At 42.4% G+C, this 21,520-nt stretch overlaps 1 long non-coding RNA gene across 1 annotated transcript in view; it reads right to left on the bottom strand.

Annotated features, from left to right (window-relative positions):
- The window catches only part of LOC116646906, a 618,727-nt gene that overhangs the window by 49,553 nt on the left and 547,654 nt on the right, over window positions 1–21,520 (bottom strand). The window lies entirely within an intron of this gene.

Below are 21,520 nucleotides of genomic sequence, written 5' to 3'. Positions count from 1 at the left end.
TGGAGGAGCCCAGAAGTCATCATTAGAAGAGTGGAGGGCTGTGGTGGGTCGGAATGTTATCAAATGGCACTCGACACTGTTTCTACAGAGGCTCTTAATTATTCTCTGGTGGAGTTGTGCCCACCTATTTATAAAAACAGGGATTCATGAAGACAAGGGAGAGAGAATTTCATTAAAATCCATGTCACGAGCCATTGTTGTAAGAGGTTTCCCTCCTCAGAGCAAAGTAAATACAGTTGATTTAATTGTTCAGTGCCTTCCCTCCTTTAGGTGGAAACCATGACTTAGAAGTACAAAGCAGTGTAGTTCTCACAAAGCAGGTAAGACCGCACAGCATTCAGGAAGCGTCTGTTTGGATCAAAGCGGAGCGTTGCCCGTTGCCCAGTTCACGTCTGCACACCTGGGCCCGGCACCGAGGCCTCTCTTTCGGTACCACCCTGCTCATCCAACCTCATCCGACTCCCCATCCTCCATTTCGGCCCGGTTCACCTCCTCCCTGTCCTCCAAACAATGCTCGTTCCCGGCTCAGGATCCTTGCCACTGCTGCTTTTTCCTCACTTCAAATGACCTTCCCTGCCTTCTCTGTCCAGACGATGATGCCTGCTCTCCAAGCGCATCTCACATCCCAGCGCGCAGGGAGGCCCTCCTCACCGCTCCACTCCTCATCCCCCTGCACTTGCTCTGGTGCCTACGGTCTACACTGGTGGCCGCTGACACTCAGTCTTTCCAGGTCTTGTCCTATTATCAATCCTAGTTCAAGCTCCTGGGGGGCTGGCAGCCTCCTGTGCATTTCCAGTTAGTTCCCAGCTAGTTGTGTGCACACAGGAGCTCCTTGAAGGCAGGGGCATGTCCTGTCTATCCCTGTGTCCTACAGGGCCGTGCCTCTAGGAGGAACTCAATCAACAATTATTAAATAAATGAAGAATACTGTTCAGCTTGATTTTTTTCCCTCCACATGGGGACACATGCCCGCCCTTATCATTCTAAATAAACCCATCCTTTGTCTCTTTTCAGTCTTTCTGGGACACCAATTTCGCAGAGGGATATGTTGGCAACTTGGGCACAATTACATGATGTGTTACTGGCCCCTTTGTGTAGGTCCACAGGGGACTCCCATTCTCCTTAGGTTTATTGAGCCCTGAACCATAACATAACTCATTACTTTAAGGGGCGCCTGGGTGGCTCCCAGGTCCTGGGATTGAGTCCCGCATCTCCCTCTGCCTCCTTCTCTCTCTCTCTCTCTCATGAATAAATAAATAAAATCTTTAAAAAAAATAAAGATATTAAACAGTTGAAAAATGAAAGGTAGAATCAAACTTTTTTGTTCTAAATAAATACAAGGTATAAAAATAAAATAAAAATATACACAACCAGGTAATATACATATATTTTTCTTTCTGAACCGATTGAGTATTTTTGTATCATACAGACATAGCCTCAGCAGTCGCCAATCAGCTAATTCAAGATAACATTATCATTCTAACCTTCTAATGGCACAAGGAACAGAACCAGTAAGCTCTAAAGTCTTTTAAAATTAAATGTGTTTTTCTATAAATGGATATGTTTTTATTCTATATATACACGCACACATACCTATGTTTTGTATATATACATGTGCCCATTTACACAATCTGCTATCTGCTATACAATTTCTCTTGAAAATACTATGTACATTGATACAAGTAAACACAAAACACAGGGAAAGAAAATTTAAATTTCTTAAGATGTTTGATACTCAGAAAAGGGTGGTAGAAAGACTAAGATTTACAAGTTCAGAAATGGGTCCCTGAGGGATTAATGGGTGTGGTCATTTGAATGTTCAGAGGAGAAAAGGCAGGGGATGTCTAGGGTAGAAGCCTCAGTCAGGACGAATTTTTCCATCTTTCTCCCTTTAATAGGTTTACACTGACATCAACAAGGAGAGGAGAGAAGCTCTTCAAAGTTTTCCTGAGTTAAATATGTCTGCCTTAGTGGCATTCCATTTGATGTACCAATAAAGTAAAAGTACAATCAGATACCAATCTTGTCATAAAATCCACTCTGTCCTAAAAGATTTTCAACTTGCCAATCAGTTAAACCCCCACTTAAGTGATGGCTGCCAGCCATTCACAGACATGTCAGCTGTGGCCGAATCATGCAGCTGCTGCCCAGCCCCACGCCAGGGGGACCGCGCCACGTGCCTTTCTGGATCTCTGCAGCCCCACTGGCTCGAATACCCACCACACACAGGCCACAGGGCTAAGCTTGTGGGAAGAACTTAAGAAGAAGAAGAAAATCTCTTTTTCTGTGCTTAATCACAAAAGGATGGGGGAGACAGACCTCACTGCAATAAAAAGTCTGCCTTGTTCAGGAAAGAAAATAACCCTGTCTTCTTTTTTTTATGTTTGGTAGTCTGTGCCTATAAGTGTGTACATTTCAAAAAGATACTGCTACCATTTTCAGACACTTATAGGACAGCCTAGATGCTTACGATGTCTTTTTTCCCCCATTTTTTCCTTTGCTGGGAGCTACTGGAAACAAGCATGTCTGATTTATGAAGCCGTTCCAGGTCCACGGAGCACAGAGTCACAAGGTTTGGAGCTGTTTGTGTCTTGAACAAGTTTTGTGAAACTGCTGGGGTGCTTTGCAGGTCAAACTATCAATCAGCCTGGTGATGACAAGGGTCAGGTAGGACCAGACTTGAATTCTGCCACATTCCCAGCAATTCTTGAGTCGTCATTTGGCATGAATCCCTACTTATCCAAAGGAAACGCACTAGAGCTCAAACTCATTCATATTCACTTGGTGCATTGCGGTTCCCTCACGAGACAAGGGCAGCGGAGAGCTGCTTATGACGCTGTTTCCGACAACTGATCAGACTTCAGGGATGGCAGCGAATATTCTTATGGAGCATGAGACGTAACAGCAATAACCTTTCTAATTACCAGGGAAAACCAATGCACTGGCGACGGAAATCACTGGAAAGAATGGCTGAGTCGTTCCTCATGGCTACAGCTGCTTAGAAGGAGAGCAGTTACAGGACAGGTCTCTTTCCTGGTGCGACAGGACCGAGAACGGAATTCTGAGTCCGGCGAAGCAGCGTTGGAATGGGAATGTGCACCTAGAGCCCGGAGCCTGGAGCCTGGTGGGGTGCCAGGACTCCATGGAGCCGGATGCCACACTTCCAAGGTCCAAAAGCAGACAGAGAAGAGCCCTCATTCTCAACTGGCTCTCTGAGGCAAAGGTGTCTCTTGTCACCTTCAGAGTTGTGTGGCCAAACTTTAATTAACGTGTAAAATTTACTTTTGCGGCAGTTTGGATCTGTGCAGAGTGTCTGTACCTTAGAATATTGAGTCTGGATGGTTGCGTAGCAAGCAGGGCGGGGTACGAAATTGTCTGCCATATTCCAGTAAACAGGCAATCTTTCTTTGTTACTGGCTTCATCTCTTCTTCTGTTCATTCTGAAATTTATTATCCACACAGGAACGCTTGCCCCCTTCACATATCCTACACACTCTCCTTGGGCAAGCTTCTGTATGCCTGGGCTTCATTAAGTACCTGGGCACTGATGACTTCTCAGCAGGTCTTGAATCATGATTCTGCCACTTACTACCTCCTTACCTATACACTGGGAATTCTAGTAGCAGCCTCACGGACTTGATGGAAGAATAAGACAGAGTAAAGCACCCGCACAGAGTCAAGTCTAAATAAATATTAGCAAGTATTACTGTGAGTAAACATGCCTCTAGCCCAGTTCCCTCTCCTGAGCCTCAGATTCATCCATCTGTCTGCTGGACATCTCCACTGGATAGTTTATGCACACATCATTCACCATGTTCACTATGCAATTCACTGTCTCCCTATACCTTCTCTTCATGAAATCTCTGTCATTTGTGAATGGCTCTATCACAAACCTGCCAGATATCTGAGGATCAGTCTTGATTTCCTTCTCTTCCATTTGTGACACCCCATTAATCATTGACTTTGACCAATTTCACTTTGACTCTGAACATGCTTTCCCATCCCTTACTGTGACACTGTGGCTCAGGATCTTTGTTAACTCTGAGATTACTACAGAGTCCTCCCAAATTTGTCAGCCCATTTCAAGTCTTGATCCCCTCAAATGCATTCTTCATTCTGATGCCAGATTAATACAGATAAAAGACAAACCTGCCCATGCATCTCCCTGCCCAAAACCTTCAGAGGATCCACATCTCCCATGAGATGAAGTCCAAACAGAGCACAGAGTCCATAAAGAAAACTCCAAGAGATCTCATGGCACTTGATTCCAGAATATTCTGACCTGTGAAATTTCATTCCTTTATTTTATTTTATTTTATTTTTTTGAGAGAGAGAGAGAGCAAAAAAACGCACATGAGTGAGCACATGGAGGGGGGTTGAAGTGGTGGGAGCAGTGGAGGGTGGAGCAGCAGAGGGAGAGAGAGAGTCTTAAGCACGCTCCATGCCTGCAAGGAGCCCGACATGGGGCTCGACCTCATGACCCTGCGATCATGACCTGAGATAAAATCAAGAGTTCGATGCTTAACCAATTGAGCCACCCAGACACCCCTATATCATTTCATTTTTAAAATTTATTGTAGGGGGCGCCTGGGTGGCTCAGTTGGTTAAGCGACTGCCTTCGGCTCAGGTCATGATCCTGGAGTCCCAGGATCGAGTCCCGCATCGGGCTCCCTGCTCGGCAGGGAGTCTGCTTCTCCCTCTGACCCTCCTCCCTCTCATGCTCTCTGTCTCTCATTCTCTCTCTCTCAAATAAATAAATAAAATCTTTAAAATAAATAAATAAATAAATAAATAAATCAAATTTATTGTAGGAAGTAGTGACTGTGTTGTTTCTCAGAAGGTAACTTAAACCTAAAAGTCATCATTGTCAGAAGGCTCTTCCTTTAAACCTAATCTGAGGTGTGCTTGCTGGGCTTTACGCTCATGTTCTTTGCTTGTAACACAAAGAGAGGGATGGCCCAAATGACCTTGTTTTTTATTGTAATGACAAACCCAGGGTTTCTCTTAGGAACTTTGGAAGCCATGATCAGAGAGGGCACCAAAGAAAACTTGAATTTATAAGAACAAGGGATAGCATGTATTAAGCATTTAGCACGGATCAGGAACTAAACTAACTCTTGGTGTGTTAACTCATATCATTCTTGGAACAGCAGTGTGAGTATAGTTCTGTCTATCTCAGAAAGCTTGAGCAGAGGATGGTTGCATAAAGGACCAGTGTGCATGTCCCTGGAGGTGGCAGATGGGGATCTGGAGCAGCCTGGCTCCAGCATCTTGCCTCAGGGACTGCCATAAAACTTTTATTTGTGACAAATTAATTCCAAACCATGTTTGCTACTTCATTTTATACCCATAACTCTTTCTTCTAAGCAGAGGGCTAGAAAACACAGCCAAGATAAGGCCAGTAAGAGACTAATTTTGGGAGGGAGAAGGATGGTTATTAATTTAAAACATCCTTTCCACAATCCACAAAACAACCCATAGTTAGTATTAAGACACAGCAGTATTTGGGTGCCAGGTGCTGTGTAAGGATTAGAGACGAAACCAAGGGTAGAACAGTTCCCTGGACTAAGAAATCGATTCCCACTATGTTGTTAAGAGATTTATATCCTAGGAAAACACTTGAATAAGAGTTTTACCACATACTGTAATTGTTTAAGAGCCTATGAGAACACTGGGAGAAGTAGCAGGGAGCAAAAATATTATTTATAGATTGCACTATTCTTTTTGAAATCCAGGATCTGTCATTGTGGGGGAGAAATGCCCCCAAACCCCACTTAACCTACATTAGTCAATACGACTCTGAATACTAAATACATATAAATGTCAACCAAAGCCAGTGCAACTATTTAAAATGAGATTGTACCATATCATTTTCTTGTTCAAAAATGTTTCTAGGGTATCAGTGACCTGAAGGATAAAGTCTAACATTTTTGATAGGTTACTGGTACATAAGGCCATTTGTAATGCAGCCCCAGCCAGTGTCTCCAGCTCCGTCATTTCCCACTTTCCAGCATTCCTGTTGAAATCTAAGAACCCGTCCCCTTAAACACCTGCTACTCTGTGACAATGAGCCATGCTTTCAGATTTCTGTGCTTTTGCAACACTGTTTCTATTATCTAACGCTATGCTGTTCAGTAAGGTAGCCACTAGTAATTTAAAGTTAATTACAAACGAATTAAGATTAATAAAATGAAGCATGCAGCTCCTTGGTCACACTGTCCACATTTTCAAGGGTCCCTTGGTCATATGCACTAAATAGTGCAAATAAAGACCATTTTCATCATCAGAGAAAGTTCTATTGGACAGTCCTGCTTTAAAGAGCCTCTATTTCTTCCCATCCCTCAACTTCTGGGCCCTTCAAAGTCTTACTCATTTTCAGGTTTTCATTCAGAAGTCACCCCTTTTGCAATGCCTTCCCTGGTGCCTCCCTCCAAAGCTACCGCCCACTGCATTTTTCTCACACCTCCGTTACTGTAAATATCAATTTTGCTAGTTGTGGGTGTGGTTATTTCCCCTGCTTGGGTGTCAGAAACATCAGAGAAGGGACTTTATGTTCTCATCTTCATATCCTCCTCACAGTTCCTGAATTAAAGCAATGATTTGGGGATGGATGAATGGTTTGGGACTGAAGACAAAAAGTCCCTGACCTCAATTGTATTTTTCTCCTTCACTCCTCTGGAGGAGGAAAAGAGAACACTGTATAATGTTTTCCCGGTGTTCCGTGGAAGGCTGAGATGTAGGAGCCCATCTTCCCGATCCCTCTATGAATGTGAGTTCATATGGTGTGCTGAGCTCAGGGAAGCTGCATTCCCCGCTGCCTTTAACTCTTCCCTGATCCCTGGTACGCAAGTGTGGAGATTCAAGTGATGGTGTTCACTAGCTGTACCTTGACCCACATCCTTGTACCAACGTGTCTTCACTTCTGCCTCATCCAAAACTCTGCAGCCCAACTTACAGAAATTTGCAGGGGAAAGCCATCTACGTACATGGTACCAATCCACCTCTGCAAATGCCTTATTTCCCAGAAATTTATGAAAAGAAAAAGCTTTAATTGTGCAGTTAATATGGCGCATTTTTGGGTAGCAGTCATGATCTCTAAAACTATATATAAAATTCTGTTTGTGCACTTTGAGAGGGGATAATCTTTGCCTGCTTTTATTCCTATTGGAACAATTTCCTTGCTTCGCTGCCATTCAACACAAGGAGACTACAGAAAGCTATGAATAGACTATGAAAATTATTTCTAAACAGGACAAATCCTTCTAGCATGCTTTCAGGGCGGGCTTTTGTACAGATGAGGGAAAGCAAGATAGTCTGGTATAGCAGAAAGGAAACAAACTAAAGAGATGGGAGGACCGGTGTTCAAATCTCAACCCAGCCCAGGGTGCCTGGGTGGCTTGGATGGTTAAGCATCTGCCTTCAGCTCAGATCATGATCTCAGAGTCCTGACCGAGCCCCACCTCAGGCTCCTGGCTCAGCGGGGAGTCTGCTTCTCCCTCTGCCTCTGCCTCTCCTCTTTCTCATGCTCTCTTCTCTCTCTGTATCTCTGTCTCAAATGAATAAATAAAATCTTAAAAAAAAAAATCTCAACCCAGCTCATGTATAGACTTTCCTGAACTCATTCTGTTGGGAAAAATAGGGCTTGGGTTATGGTCTGACTTATGGTCACAGAGCCACAGTTATGCTCAGGTAGAGAAATAAGACAGGAAACATTAAATTTCTCTGCTTAATTAATAAAATGAGAATTACACATTTCCAGAGACAGACTAGGACAAAAATTTTGAGTTAGATCAGACTCTAGTCCATGGGCCATTTACATCAGAACTACTGATGAAGATAGGTGATTGTCTTCATTTTCTAGGGCTGCCATAACAAAGTCCCACAACCTGAGTGGCTTAAAACAACAGAAATATATTTTCCCACAGTCTGGAGGTGGGAAGTCTGACATTAGGGTGTCAGTGGGCCCCTGCTCTTTCTTCTAGCTTCCGGTGGTCACCAGGAATCTTTGGTGTTCCTTGGCCTATAGCTGATGACTCCAGCCTCTGCCTCCATCATCATGTGGCCTTTATCCCTGCCTGATCGTGCTGTTCTCTTCTGCGCATGTGTGTTTCTGTCTGTGTCTCTCCTCCTCTTTTTATGAGGATACTGGTCATACTGGATTATAGGCCCACCTGTTCCAGTATGACCTCACTTTAACTTACATCTTGATTACACCTGCAAAGACCCTATTTCCAGGTGAGATCACATTCATAGGTAGCAGGGATTAGGGTGTCAACATAATTTTTTGGAGGATGCAATGCAAATCACAACAATGATTATTAAAAATTCAGGTCCCTTAGGCCCACCTCAGACCTACTGAACAACCCCCTGTCATTCCTGATATAGTCTCCCATGCACCTTCAATGTACCATAAATTTGAACATGCTGGTGTAGGAGAGCAATGGAGGGCTGAGATGATGGGTGGTTGGCAGGGCCAGAATGATGGTGAGGCAAGTGAGTCACTTCCCGTAGGTGTGAAATTTAATGTTAGTTAGTTTGTTTAAGTAAGCTCTACACCCAACGTGGGGCTCGAACTCGCAACTCCGAGATCAAGAGTCGCATGCTCTTCTGACTGAGCCAGCCAGGCACCCCTCACGTGTGAAACTGAAAGTGTCACCCAAAAGGTCAGTAACCAAGATAAATAAAATTTTAGTAAAATATTTTTAAAAATTGAAATCAATGTAAAAAAAAGCCCATGAAGAACAAAATATCAAAATTTTAAATAAGGACAGGATCAGCATTACTTTATGCTTTCTTTTTGCCTCAGGCCCCGACGTGGGTGGTAGGGCGACTAAGAAAGACTGCACTGTGTCTTGGGGCACCTGGGGGCCTCAGTCGGTTAATTGTCTGTCTTAGGCTCAGGTCATGATCCCAGGGTCCTGGGATCTGGGCTTCGAGGGGGCTCCCTGCTTTCCCCTCTCTCTGCCCCTCCCCCTGCTCGTGCTCTCTCTCTCTCTCTCTCTCTCTCAAATAAATAAATAAAATCTTAAAAAAAAAAAAAAAAAAAAAGGCTGCCTCTGGACAGTTAAGAACATTACTGCCTGAAAGTTTAAAGATGTGGTCTTGCATTCCTCCGGCTTCCCCAAAGTCCAGCAGAATTCCTCTGTGCACATCTGCCTTGTCATAGTGAAATTTAGGGAAATCAAAGGGGTTTTGCCCACATTTGGGTCACAGCAGGCAGGCAAGAGAAAACCCACATAGGACTGAGTTGCAGGTGAGGTGAAGTAAAGGGAAACAAGAAACCAGCCCAAGAGATGGCTAGTGGAAATCCAGGCCCTTTGAAACACACATTCCTGTCAATGCTGGGGCAAGTGGTGGGGCAGAGGTTAGTTCCTCATTTAGGTGTTAGCTGGGAGATTTAGCCATTTACATTTTAGGATTAAAGGTTAGGGTGGCTCTAAAAGGCTAGAAATACTTCAGCTGTTGGTGACATGAATTTCATATAGTATCAGGTTCATTGGCTATTGTATTTATAGCTAGTTTTTCTACCAAGACCAAAAAGTGATGACCTTTGAAGGCAGACATTTTATTTATTTATTTTTTACTTATTTATTTTTAAAAGATTTTTATTTATCTATTTTAGGAGTGGGGAGAGAACACAGGGGAGGAGCAGAGGGGGAGGTAGAGAGACAAGCAGACTCCGCGCTGAGCCAAGAGCATGATATGGGGCTGGATCTCAGGACCCTGAGATCATGACCTGAGCCGAAATCAAGAGTCAGACGCTTAACTGATGGAGCCAGGCAGGTGCCCGAAGGCAGACATGTTAGTGTGAAGGAGTTGAGAAGAGGAACCTCTTAGGAAGTGGGTGCATCCCAATCAGCAGTACCTGGGGGTCTGGGATCTTAATGCGCTCTCTGGGTACACTGACATTGACAGCAACTATTGTAGACACTCAGATATCATGCTCTGAATAACCAACAAGAGATCCCTTCATGAGGCCCCCACGGGGATCCAGGAAGGGCTGGACTCTGAGAGCCAGTCCTAATTTAGTTTCCCGCCCAACACATGCCACCTAATCCCAGACCTTGCAGCTCCTGAGCTGGTGTGGCTTCTACACCTCCTCCCTTCCCGCTGGTTTCCTTGCTCACAAAGGAAACGTAATGGGGGATGCCTTTGCAATCTTTCTTTTCTGGGGAGTTACCTTTACTTTCTGATAACCATGCTTCATAGTCCCACCAAGTCAAGTTACTGACTTTCTGGATTTTTCGTTGTAACAGCCAGGTTACCTAAATTTTATATATCAGGGGAGTTTGGGTCCTTATCAGAATATTAGAGATAGGAAAGACACCAAGGTAATGGCAGAAGTATTCTAAATCAAGAAGAACATAAAAAGAAGATCTTTAGGCAGATGTAGGGGCTTTCAAAGTTACTATGTCTGGAGATGATATTTCAACTCAGGAAATGTGTACATGTGGGCAGGGGAAGTGGAGGGGTTAGAGATTTTCTTGTTTATCAGCATTTATTCCAATTCTGTTGAATATCTTATTGGGTCAGTTTCCCTTGACAAATTCACAAATAAAGATGAAAAAAGGACAAATATATTGAAAATTAAAAGTGAGCAAAAAGAATGCAATACAAGAGTAAGAAAATAAGACATCGACTATGTCTAAGCCCCTCTCAACATTTATTTTTTTATTTTTATTTTTTAAAGATTTTTTATTTATTTATTTGAGAGAGAGAGAATGAGAGAGAGCAAGCACATGAGAGGGGGAGGGTCAGAGGGAGAAGCAGACTCCCTGCCGAGCAGGGAGCCCGATGCGGGACTCGATCCAGGGACTCCAGGATCATGACCTGAGCCGAAGGCAGTCGCCTAACCAACTGAGCCACCCAGGCGCCCCCCTCTCAACATTTATGATAAGGCACAGCAGGCAGAACGTTGCAATGGAGCCAGCCAGACCCGGGGTCACATTCTGGGTCTATCAGTTGATATTCTGTCATCTCAAGCAAGAATCTTAACCCCCTGGTTTTTTTCACTTGTAATACAGCAGCTGTAATATCCTCTTCATGGGGTTGAACTGAACACAACATGGACTGCCCTTGATAGAGCACCTGGTGCAGTGTCTGTGAATTCCTCTCCCCATAGACTCCACTGCTTTATTGACCTTCCCACTTAATAGTTTGGTTCTACACATATGCTAAGACCTCTGGATTAAAAAAAAAAAAAAAAAAAAAAGGCCTATCTTTAACTAGGCCCTTCCGTTTGTATTGCAAAGAAGTAGACATGACTCTCTGGGACCCAAGTGCTTCTCCCCAGAGGGTGGGGCTGGCAGCAGGATGAGGTGTCTGGACAAGCCAGAGATCTAGACGCAGAGCTGAGAAGACAAGGGTTCTTGACCTGAGAGAGGGTGATAAGAGGAGGCAGAATTTCTCTTTCCAAGGGAAGGAAGGAATAGGGGGGACCTGGGCTTGTCCAAGTTCACCCTGTCACTAGAGACTTAGGTAAATCTCTTACTCTTTCTAGGCAATTCGGGGATAATACACAAATTGCTTATCTTACTGGATAATTGTGACAGTCTAAAAAATTAATGCATATGACCAGAATGTTTGATATGTAAATCTGTATTAGTTAGGATACATTTTGGCAGCTACAACCAAGAGCCTCCAGATGAAAGTGAATTAAACAAGACAGAAGCCAGTCTTAAATAGATACTTGTTAAATGGATAATTGGCTCAAGGTACTATCTCTGCCCACGTTGCTGATGTTTTCTATGAACTTTATCTCTTTCAATTTACAAATTAATTCTACATTAATTCAATTCTACAAACACTTAGTGAACATCTACAATGCCAAGTGATGGGGAATAATGGGGAACATTGGGGAACAGAAATAAATACAAGCTCCTTTCCTCAAGAGGCTAATTGTCCTGAAGATACACATACACACACACACAGTACCTCATATCCCACATATTATAATTAAAAACATCATTCCAAGAATGGAGGACTATTTCATTGCAAAAACCATTGAAGTACTGGAGACATTTTTCTGAATGTAAGTTAGGCATGTATTTCAAGGAGTTTGGGTCATGTAAATTTTAGCTGTCAGAAAACTGTGAGGAGATCATAAAGTGAATGGACTGTGTTGCTACAAAGGGCAAAATCCTATTTAAAATGGGCTGTCCTTTGGGATCCACCAACTGGAATCACACAGTAAATGCAAATTGGTAATCCATCACTGGTGTCTCCACTTACCAACAACATCACACTCTACTTATGAGCCACTCGTGACTGGAATCTTACAGTATTTTTCTTACTCAGTCCAGAGTGCCCACTATCTCACTGGGTTGGCTGAATATCTTTTTTTGTCTGTGACCCAGGGGAGAGGACTGACACTGAGCAACATCAGCCTGGAAGCCAACAAAAGGAGCTAAAATCAGATTAGCTTGGTGTTGCTAAGTCTTGCTCTCATGCAATCTAGAATTACAGAGCAAGAAGCAGTCATATTATTAGCTAAACACTGTCACATTCAAACCATGCAGAAATGTGGCCATTGAAGAGCTGGTATGAAGGTAATTTTGTCCATTTCATTTTTCGTATGCAGTATCTAACATATGCCATGTCACATGAAGTCCGGTTTATGGCATTCCATAAATAAAGACATGACGTCAGTTGGCCAGTGAATGTCCAGCTGGTGGGTAACCTATGCTTATCTGGTTTACAATTGCTCCTTAACATTTTCTATGCCATTATTTCATTTTTCCTCACTCTTCCACAGGCGGTGGGTTGAGAGCAAGTTTCCCCGTGAGCATCACTCTTTAAAGGGCTTTGCCTCTGCCAAGAGTAGGGACAGGAAGCTTCCCCTCAGGGTCCTGTGCAGTCCCTACATCTGGGTAATCACATCTGTGGGTGTTGATACTGTGGTCCAAAGGCACCACCTCCTTATTGTTCTTTGGCTTTAGGACCATCCAAATCCCTAGTTCTCAATACTATCAGACTTGCTGCCTGATGTATATGGAAGTAGCATTTACTATCTTGAAATGGAATTTCACCCATCATTTTTTAAAATCAATAATATGCTCTAGTTGGGACACCTGGGTGGCTCATTCTGATAAGTGGCCAGCTCTTGATTTCAGCTCAGGTCATGATCGCGGGGTTCTGGGACTGTGTCCCAAGTCGGGCTCCGCATTCAGTGGGGAGTCTGCTTGAGGATTCTCTCTCTCCCTTTCCCTTTACCCCCACCCGCTCGCATGCTCTCTGTAAGATAAATAAAATCTTGGGGCGCCTGGGTGGCTCAGTTGGTTAAGCGACTGCCTTCAGCTCAGGTCATGATCCTGGAGTCCCTGGATCGAGTCCTGCATTGGGCTCCCTGCTCAGCAGGGAGTCTGCTTCACCCTCTGACCCTATCCCCTCTCATGTGTTCTTTCTCTCTCATTCTCTCTCTCTCAAATAAATAAATAAAATCTTTAAAAAAAACCAAAATAAATAAAATCTTAAAAAAATAATATGCCCCAGTTAAAATAGAACTAAAAGGAGAAATAAAAGTAAATATAATAAATAATTTATTATAAAATGATATATACTTCAATATGTTAATGTGAGAAAATGACTGTACCAGAAAACAAAACGAGGTAGTCAGATGCAGGTTCGTGAAGAATTGTTGTGAATGTAGCAGCCACGGATGTGCTGGCTACATGCTGGGCGCACTGGCTACTCAAGCCCTGTGAGTGGTACTGCCATGAGCAATACAAGTTTCCCAAATGATGAAACATTCCTGACACGGTTCCAAACCAAACAAAGTATAGTCTTCTCTCAAGTGATGTGGTAGTTGCACTCCTGGAATTCAGTATATAGTGAAATCAAACTGTACAAAAAATATTTCGAATTTATACATTATACAGAGTTAGATTATAAGCTTAAAAATTATCAATTTTTTTCTTATATGAATATCCAATAGGACGTTCAAAAGTCATGGAAATGGACAAATGTGGGAAATGGGACTGTTCCTTATAGCCTTACAGACTGTCTAGCACCCTTGGTCTCAGTCTCCTAAACACCTGTAGGGCTCCTTAATAACCATGACAACCAAAACACCTCCACACATTTCCAAACTGTGAAAAATGCTGATTTAGAGAAGCTCCCCCCCCCCCAAAAAAAAGAAATTAGTCAAAAAAGAATAAATAGAGGAGAATCCTGGGAAAATGGCCATCGAAGTAGCCTCATTTTTGAACCTCTCTAAATTCATCCATAAAAGTAGGGAGATGCGGGGAGAGACAATGTAAATAGAGAACAATTATCAAGAATGGGGCAGGGAAGGATGGTGGGGACAGCATATGAGAAGTAGAATAAGACTGCTGATTGCTTTAGAGTTGTTAATTAACAGTAAAAGGATAGCACTTCAAATCAGATTCTGAGAAAGGAGGGAAAAGAAAAGAAGGGGTTATAACCCAATTTCAATATACTTATACTGGGGAATCACTAGGCAATAACCAAAAAAAAAAAAAAAAAAAAGAGAGCTTAAGATGGTGAAAAAAATATTAGTATAAAATTAACCTTTGGGACAAAAATGCAAACTCTCCTAAGTACCAAAAATATAATTAAGAAAAAGAAGGGAAAAAAATAAAGCATCTAATAAAGCTGCTGAGGTAATGGGATATATATACATATATGGAAAAAGATAAATTTGGATCCATTTCTCATATCATTAAAAAGGAAAAAGGACCTGAAATTTAAGATAAAAAAAAAAAGGGTGGGGAGGAGCAAGATGGCGGAGGAGCAGGAGACCTAAATTTTGTCTGGTCCCAGGAATTCAGCTGGATAGGGATCAAACCATTCTGAACACCTATGAACTCAACAGGAGATCGAAGAAAAGAATAGCAACAACTCTCTGAACAGAAAAGCGACCACTTTCTGGAAGGTAGGACGTGCGGAGAAGTGAATCCGAGGCGTTATTCGGGAGGATAGACGGCGGGGGAGGGGCCTCCGTCGGCCGCTTCTGGCAAGTGATAGAGCCGCGGAGCACAAAATCGGAACGTTTAGAAGTCTGCTCCGCTGAGGGACGTCACTCTGGTGGCGAAGTGGGGGGTGGAACCCTCGGGACAGTGTGGTCTCAGGACCCTCGGGGTCACAGAAAGACCGGGGGTGCCTGAGTGCGGCAGAGCTCCCAGGGATCGGAGCGGGGAAGCTGGCTGCAGAGACGGAGCCCAGGCGCGGGCTCTCAGCTCGGGGTTGCCATAGACCGTGATCCGCGGCACAGTCGGGCCACTGCTCCTCCAGCAGGGACCCAACAAGCGGCAGATCCGGGGAGACTCCCCTTCTTCCCCCGGGAGGAGTGGCGCGGGAGCGCACCGCGGGGATCTGCTGGGTTTGGAGACTCCACCCGGGGTCGGGTGCCAGATAGAAAGGCGCGGTCACAGGCCGGGTGAGCACGGAGTGTGGCCGGAGACCGGGGAGACGGGAGTGACTGACTGCTTTCCTCTGGGGGCTCGCTGGGGAGCGGGACCCCGAGTTCTCGGCTCCTCCGGGGCGGAGACTGGGAGGCCGCCATTTTCACTCTCTGCCTCCAAAGCTGTACGGAAAGCTTGCAGGGAACAAAAGCTCCGGAGGGCAAACCCGAACAGATGACTTAGCCGGGACCGGCAAGGGCGGGGCAATTCCGCCTCCGGCAAAGACATTTGGGAACCACGGCAACAGGCCCCTCCCCCAGAAGATCAGCGAGAACAGCCAGCCAAGACCAAGTTTACCGATCAGTGAGAACGGCAGAACTCCAGCGCTAGGGGAACACTGCACATAGAATTCATGGCTTTTTTCCCATGATTCTTTAGTCTTTCAAAATTAATTTTTTAATTTTCTTTTTCTTTTTTTTTTTGAATTTTTCTTTTTCCCTTTTTCAACCAACATCTTATCAATCCCTTTTTTAAAAAATCTTTTTTATTTTTCATTTTTAGAGTCATAGTCTATCCCTTCATAGTAGTTACCCTTATTTTTGGTATATATATATATATATATATATATATATATATATATATATATAAACTGTTCTCTTTTTAAAATTTTGAGATACAGTTTCTTCTAACAGACCGAAATATACCCTAAATCTCTAGTGTAAGGCTTTGTTCTAGTCTCCTGCCTGATCACATTCTCTCCCTTTTTTTTTAATCTTCTTCTTTCTTTTTTCAACCAACTTCTTATCTTATCAATTCCTTTTATAAAATCTTTTATAATTTTCATCTTTACAGTCATATTCCATCCCTTCATCGTACTTACCCTTATTGTTGTACATATATGTTTTTCTTTCTTTAAAATTTTGGGAGGCACTTTCTTCTAACAGACCAAAATATGTCCAAAATCTAGTGTGTGGCACTGATCTATGCACCAGCCTGATCATATTTGATCATATTCTGTTTTTTTTTTCTTTTTTCTTTCTTTCCCTTTCCTTTCCCCCAGTTTCAGGTCTCTTCTCATTTGTTCAGTGTATATTTTTCTGGGGATGTTGTTACCCTGTTAGCATTTTGTTTTCTCATTCATCTATTCTCCTCTGGACAAAATGACAAGACGGTAAAAATCACCTCAAAAAAAAGAACAAGAGGCAGTACCAACTGCCAGGGACCTAATCAATACGGACATTAGTAAGATGTCGGAACTAGAGTTCAGAATGATGATTTTAAAGATACTAGCTGGGCTTGAAAAAAGTATGGAAGATATTAGAGAAACCCTTTCTGGAGAAATAAAAGAACTAAAATCTAACCAAGTCAAAATCAAAAAGGCTATTAATGAGATGCAATCAAAAATGGAGGCTCTAACTGCTAGGATAATGAGGCAGAAGAGAGAATCAGTGAAATAGAAGACCAAATGATGGAAAATAAAGAAGCTGAGAAAAAGAGAGATAAACAACTACTGGATCATGAGGGCAGAATTCGAGAGATAAGTGATACCATAAGATGAAACAACATTAGAATAATTGGGATCCCAGAAGAAGAAGAAAGAGAGAGAGGGGCAAAAGGTATATTGGAACAAATTATAGCAGAGAACTTCCCTAATTTGGGGAAAGAAACAGGCATCAAAATCCAGGAGGCACAGAGAACCACTCTCAAAATCAATGAAAATAGGTCAACACCCCGACATCTACTTGTAAAACTTATGCGTCTCAGAGACAAAGAGAGAATCCTGAAAGCAGCTCGGGAGAAGAGATCTGTAACCTACAATGGTAGAAACATTAGACTGGCAACAGACCTATCCACAGAGACCTGGCAGGCCAGAAACGACTGGCATGATATATTCAGAGCATTAAATGAGAAAAACATGCAGCCAAGAATACTATATCCAGCTAGGCTGTCATTGAAAATAGGAGAGATCAAAAGCTTCCAGGACAAACAAAAACTAAAGGAATTTGCAAACATGAAACCAGCCCTACAAGAAATATTGAAAGGGGTCCTCTAAGCAAAGAGAGAGCCTAAAAGCAACATAGACCAGAAAGGAACACAGACAATATACAGTAACAGTCACCTTACAGGCAATACAATGGCACTAAATTCATATCTTTCAATAGTTACCCTGAATGTAAATGGGCTAAATGCCCCAATCAAAAGACACAGGCTATCAGATTGGATTAAAAAACAAGACCCATCGATATGCTATCTGCAAGAGACTCATTTTAGACCCAAAGACACCCCCAGATTGAAAGTGAGGGGGTGGAAAACCATTTACCATGCTAATGGACACCAAAAGAAAGCTGGGGTGGCAATCCTTATATCAGACAAATTAGATTTTAAACCAAAGCCTATAGTAAGAGATGAGGAAGGACACTATATCCTGCTTAAAGGGTCTATCCAACAAGAAGATCTAACAATTGTAAATATCTATGCCCCTAACATGGGAGCAGCCAATTATAGAAGCCAATTAATATCAAAAGAAAAGAAACACATCGACAACAATACAATAATAGTGGGGGACTTTAAGACCCCCCTCACTGAAATGGACAGATCATCTAAGCAAAAGATCAACAAGGAAATAAGGACTTTAAATGACACACTGGACCAAATGGGCTTCACAGATATATTCAGAACATTCCATCCCAAAGCAACAGAATACACATTCTTCTCTAGTGTCCATGGAACATTCTCCAGAATAGATCACATCCTAGGTCACAAATCAGGTCTGAACCGGTACCAAAAGATTGGGATCATCCCCTGCCTATTTTCAGACCACAATGCTTTGAAACTAGAACTCATTCACAAGAGGAAAGTCGGAAAGAACTCAAATACATGGAGGCTAAAGAGCATCCTATTAAAGAATGAGTGGGTCAACCAGGAAATTAAAGAATACTTAAAAAAATTCATGGAAACAAATGAAAATGAAAACACAACTGTTCAAAATCTTTGGGATGCAGCAAAGGCGGTCCTAAGAGGAAAGTATATAGCAATACAAGCCTTTCTCAAGAAACAAGAAAGGTCTCAAATACACAACCTAACCCTACACCTAAAGGAGCTGGAGAAAGAACAGCAAATAAAGCCTAAACCCAGAAGGAGAAGAGAAATAATAAAGATCAGAGCAGAAATCAATGAAATAGAAACCAAAAGAACAGTAGAACAGATCAACGAAACTAGGAGCTGGTTCTTTGAAAGAATTAACAAGATTGATAAACCCCTGGCCAGACTTATCAAAAAGAAAAGAGAAATGACCCAAATAAATAAAATCATGAATCAAAGAAGAGAGATCATAAGCAACACCAAAGAAATACAATTATAAGAACATATTATGAGCAATTATATGCCAGCAAATTAGATAATCTGGAAGAAATGGATGCATTCCTAGAGACGTATAAACTACCATAACTGAACCAGGAAGAAATAGAAAACCTGAACAGACCTATAACCACTAAGGAAATTGAAGCAGTCATCAAAAATCTCCCAACAAACAAAAGCCCAGGGCCAGATGGCTTCCCAGGGGAATTCTACCAAACATTTCAAGAAGAATTAATACCTATTCTTCTGAAACTGTTCCAAAAAATAGAAATGGAAGGAAAACTTCCAAACTCGTTTTATGAGGCCACCATTACCTTGATCCCAAAACCAGACAAAGACCCCATCAAAAAGGAGACTTACAGACCAATATCCCTGATGAACATGGATGCAAAAATTCTCACCAAAACACTAGCCAATAGGATCCAACAGTACATTAAAAGGATTATTCACCATGACCAAGTGAGATATATCCCTGGCCTGCAAGGTTGGTTCAACATCCACAAATCAATCAATGTGATACAATACATTAATAAAAGAAAGAACAAGAACCATATGATCCTCTCAATAGATGCAGAAAAAGCATTTGACAAAATACAGCATCCTTTCTTGATCAAAACTCTTCAGAGTATAGGGATAGAGGGTACATACCTCAATATCATAAAAGCCATCTATGAAAAACCCACAGTGAATATCATTCTCAATGGGGAAAACTGAGAGCTTTCCCTAAGGTCAGGAACATGGCAGGGATGTCCACTATCACCACTGCTATTCAACATAGTATTCGAAGTCCTAGCCACAGCAATCAGACAACAAAAAGAAATAAAAGGCATCCAAATCTGGAAAACCCAAAAGACTCCACCCCAAAACTGCTAGAACTCATACAGGAATTCAATAAAGTGGCAGGATATAAAATCAATGCACAGAAATCAGTGGCATTCCTATACACCAACAAGACAGAAGAAAGAGAATTAAGGAGTCGATCCCATTTACAATTGCACCCAAAACCATAAGATAGCTAGGAATAAATCTAACCAAAGAGCCAAAGAATCTGTACCCAGAAAACTATAAAATACTCATGAAAGAAATTAAGGAAGACACAAAGAAATGGAAAAACGTTCCATGCTCATGGATTGGAAGAACAAATATTGTGAAGATGTCAATGCTACCTAGAACAATCTACACATTGAATGCAATCCCTATCAAAATACCATCCACTTTTTTCAAAGAAATGGAACAAATAATCCTAAAATTTGTCTGGAACCAGAAAAAACCCCGAATAGCCAGAGGAATGTTGAAAAAGAAAAGCAAAGCTGGTGGCATCAGAATTCCGGACTTCAAGCTCTATTACAAAGCTACCATCATCAAGACAGTATGGTACTGGCACAAAAGCAGACACATAGATCAATGGAACAGAATAGAGAGCCCAAAAATGGACCCTCAACTCTATGGTCAACTAATCTTCGACAAAGTAGGAAAGAATGTCCAATGGAAAAAAGACAGTCTCTTCAACAAATGGTGTTGGGAAAACTGGAGAGCCACGTGCAGAAGAATGAAACTGGACCGTTTCCTTACACCACACACAAAAATAGACTCAAAATGGTTGAAAGACCTAAATGTGAGACAGGAGTCCATCAAAATCCTAAAGGAGAACACAGGCAGCAACCTCTTTGACCTCAGCCGCAGCAACTTCTTCCTAGAAACATCGCCAAAGGCAAGGGAAGCAAGGGCAAAAATGAACTATTGGGACTTCATCAAGATAAAAAGCTTTTGCATGGCAAAAGAAACAGTCAACAAAACCAAAAGACAACCGACAGAATGGGAGAAGATATTTGCAAATGACATATCAGATAAAGGGCTAGTAACCAAAATCTATAAAGAACTTATCAAACTCAACACCCAAAGAACAAATGATCCAATCAAGAAATGGGCAGAAGACATGAACAGACATTTTTCCAAAGAAGACGTCCAAACGGCCAACAGACACATGAAAAAGTGCTCAACATTGCTCGGCATCAGGGAAATCCAAATCAAAACCACAATGAGATACCACCTCACACCAGTCAGAATGGCTAAAATTAACAAGCCAGGAAACGACAGATGTTGGCGGGGATGCGGAGAAAGGGGAACCTTCCTACACTGTTGGTGAGAATGCAAGCTGGTGCAGCCACTCTGGAAAACAGTATGGAGGTTCCTCAAAAAGTTGAAAATAGAGCTACGATAGGATCCAGCAATTGCACTACTGGGTATTTACCCCAAAGATAGAAATGTAGGGATCTGAAGGGGTACATGCATCCTGATGTTTATAGCAGCAATGTCCACAGTAGCCAAACTATGGAAAGAGCCAAGATGTCCATTGACAGATGAATGGATAAAGAAGATGTGATACACACACATACACACACACACACACACACACACACACACACACAGGAATATTATGCAGCCATCAAAAGGAATGAAATCTTGCCATTTGCAAAGATGTGGATGGAACTGGAGGGTATTATGCTGAGTGAAATAAGTCAATCAGAGAAAGACATGTATCACATGCTCTCACTGATATGAGGAATTCTTAATCTCAGGAAACAAACAGGGTTGCTGGAGTGGTGGGGGGTGGGAGGGATGGGGTGGCTGGGTGATAGACATTGGGGAGGGTATGTGCTATGGTGAGTGCTGTGAATTGTGTAAGACTGTTGAATCACAGGCCTGTACCTCTGAAACAAATAATACATTATATGTTAAAAAAAAAAAAAAAGAAGAAGAAGATAGCAGGAAGGGAAAAATGAAGGCGGGGGGGGGAGAAG

This window comes from Phoca vitulina, unplaced genomic scaffold, assembly GCF_004348235.1.
Source record: "Phoca vitulina isolate PV1807 unplaced genomic scaffold, GSC_HSeal_1.0 scaffold38, whole genome shotgun sequence".
Classification (NCBI taxonomy): Eukaryota; Metazoa; Chordata; class Mammalia; order Carnivora; family Phocidae; genus Phoca; species Phoca vitulina.
The sequence above is the reverse complement of the archived record's forward strand: the minus strand, read 5'-3'. Positions and strand labels throughout refer to the sequence as shown.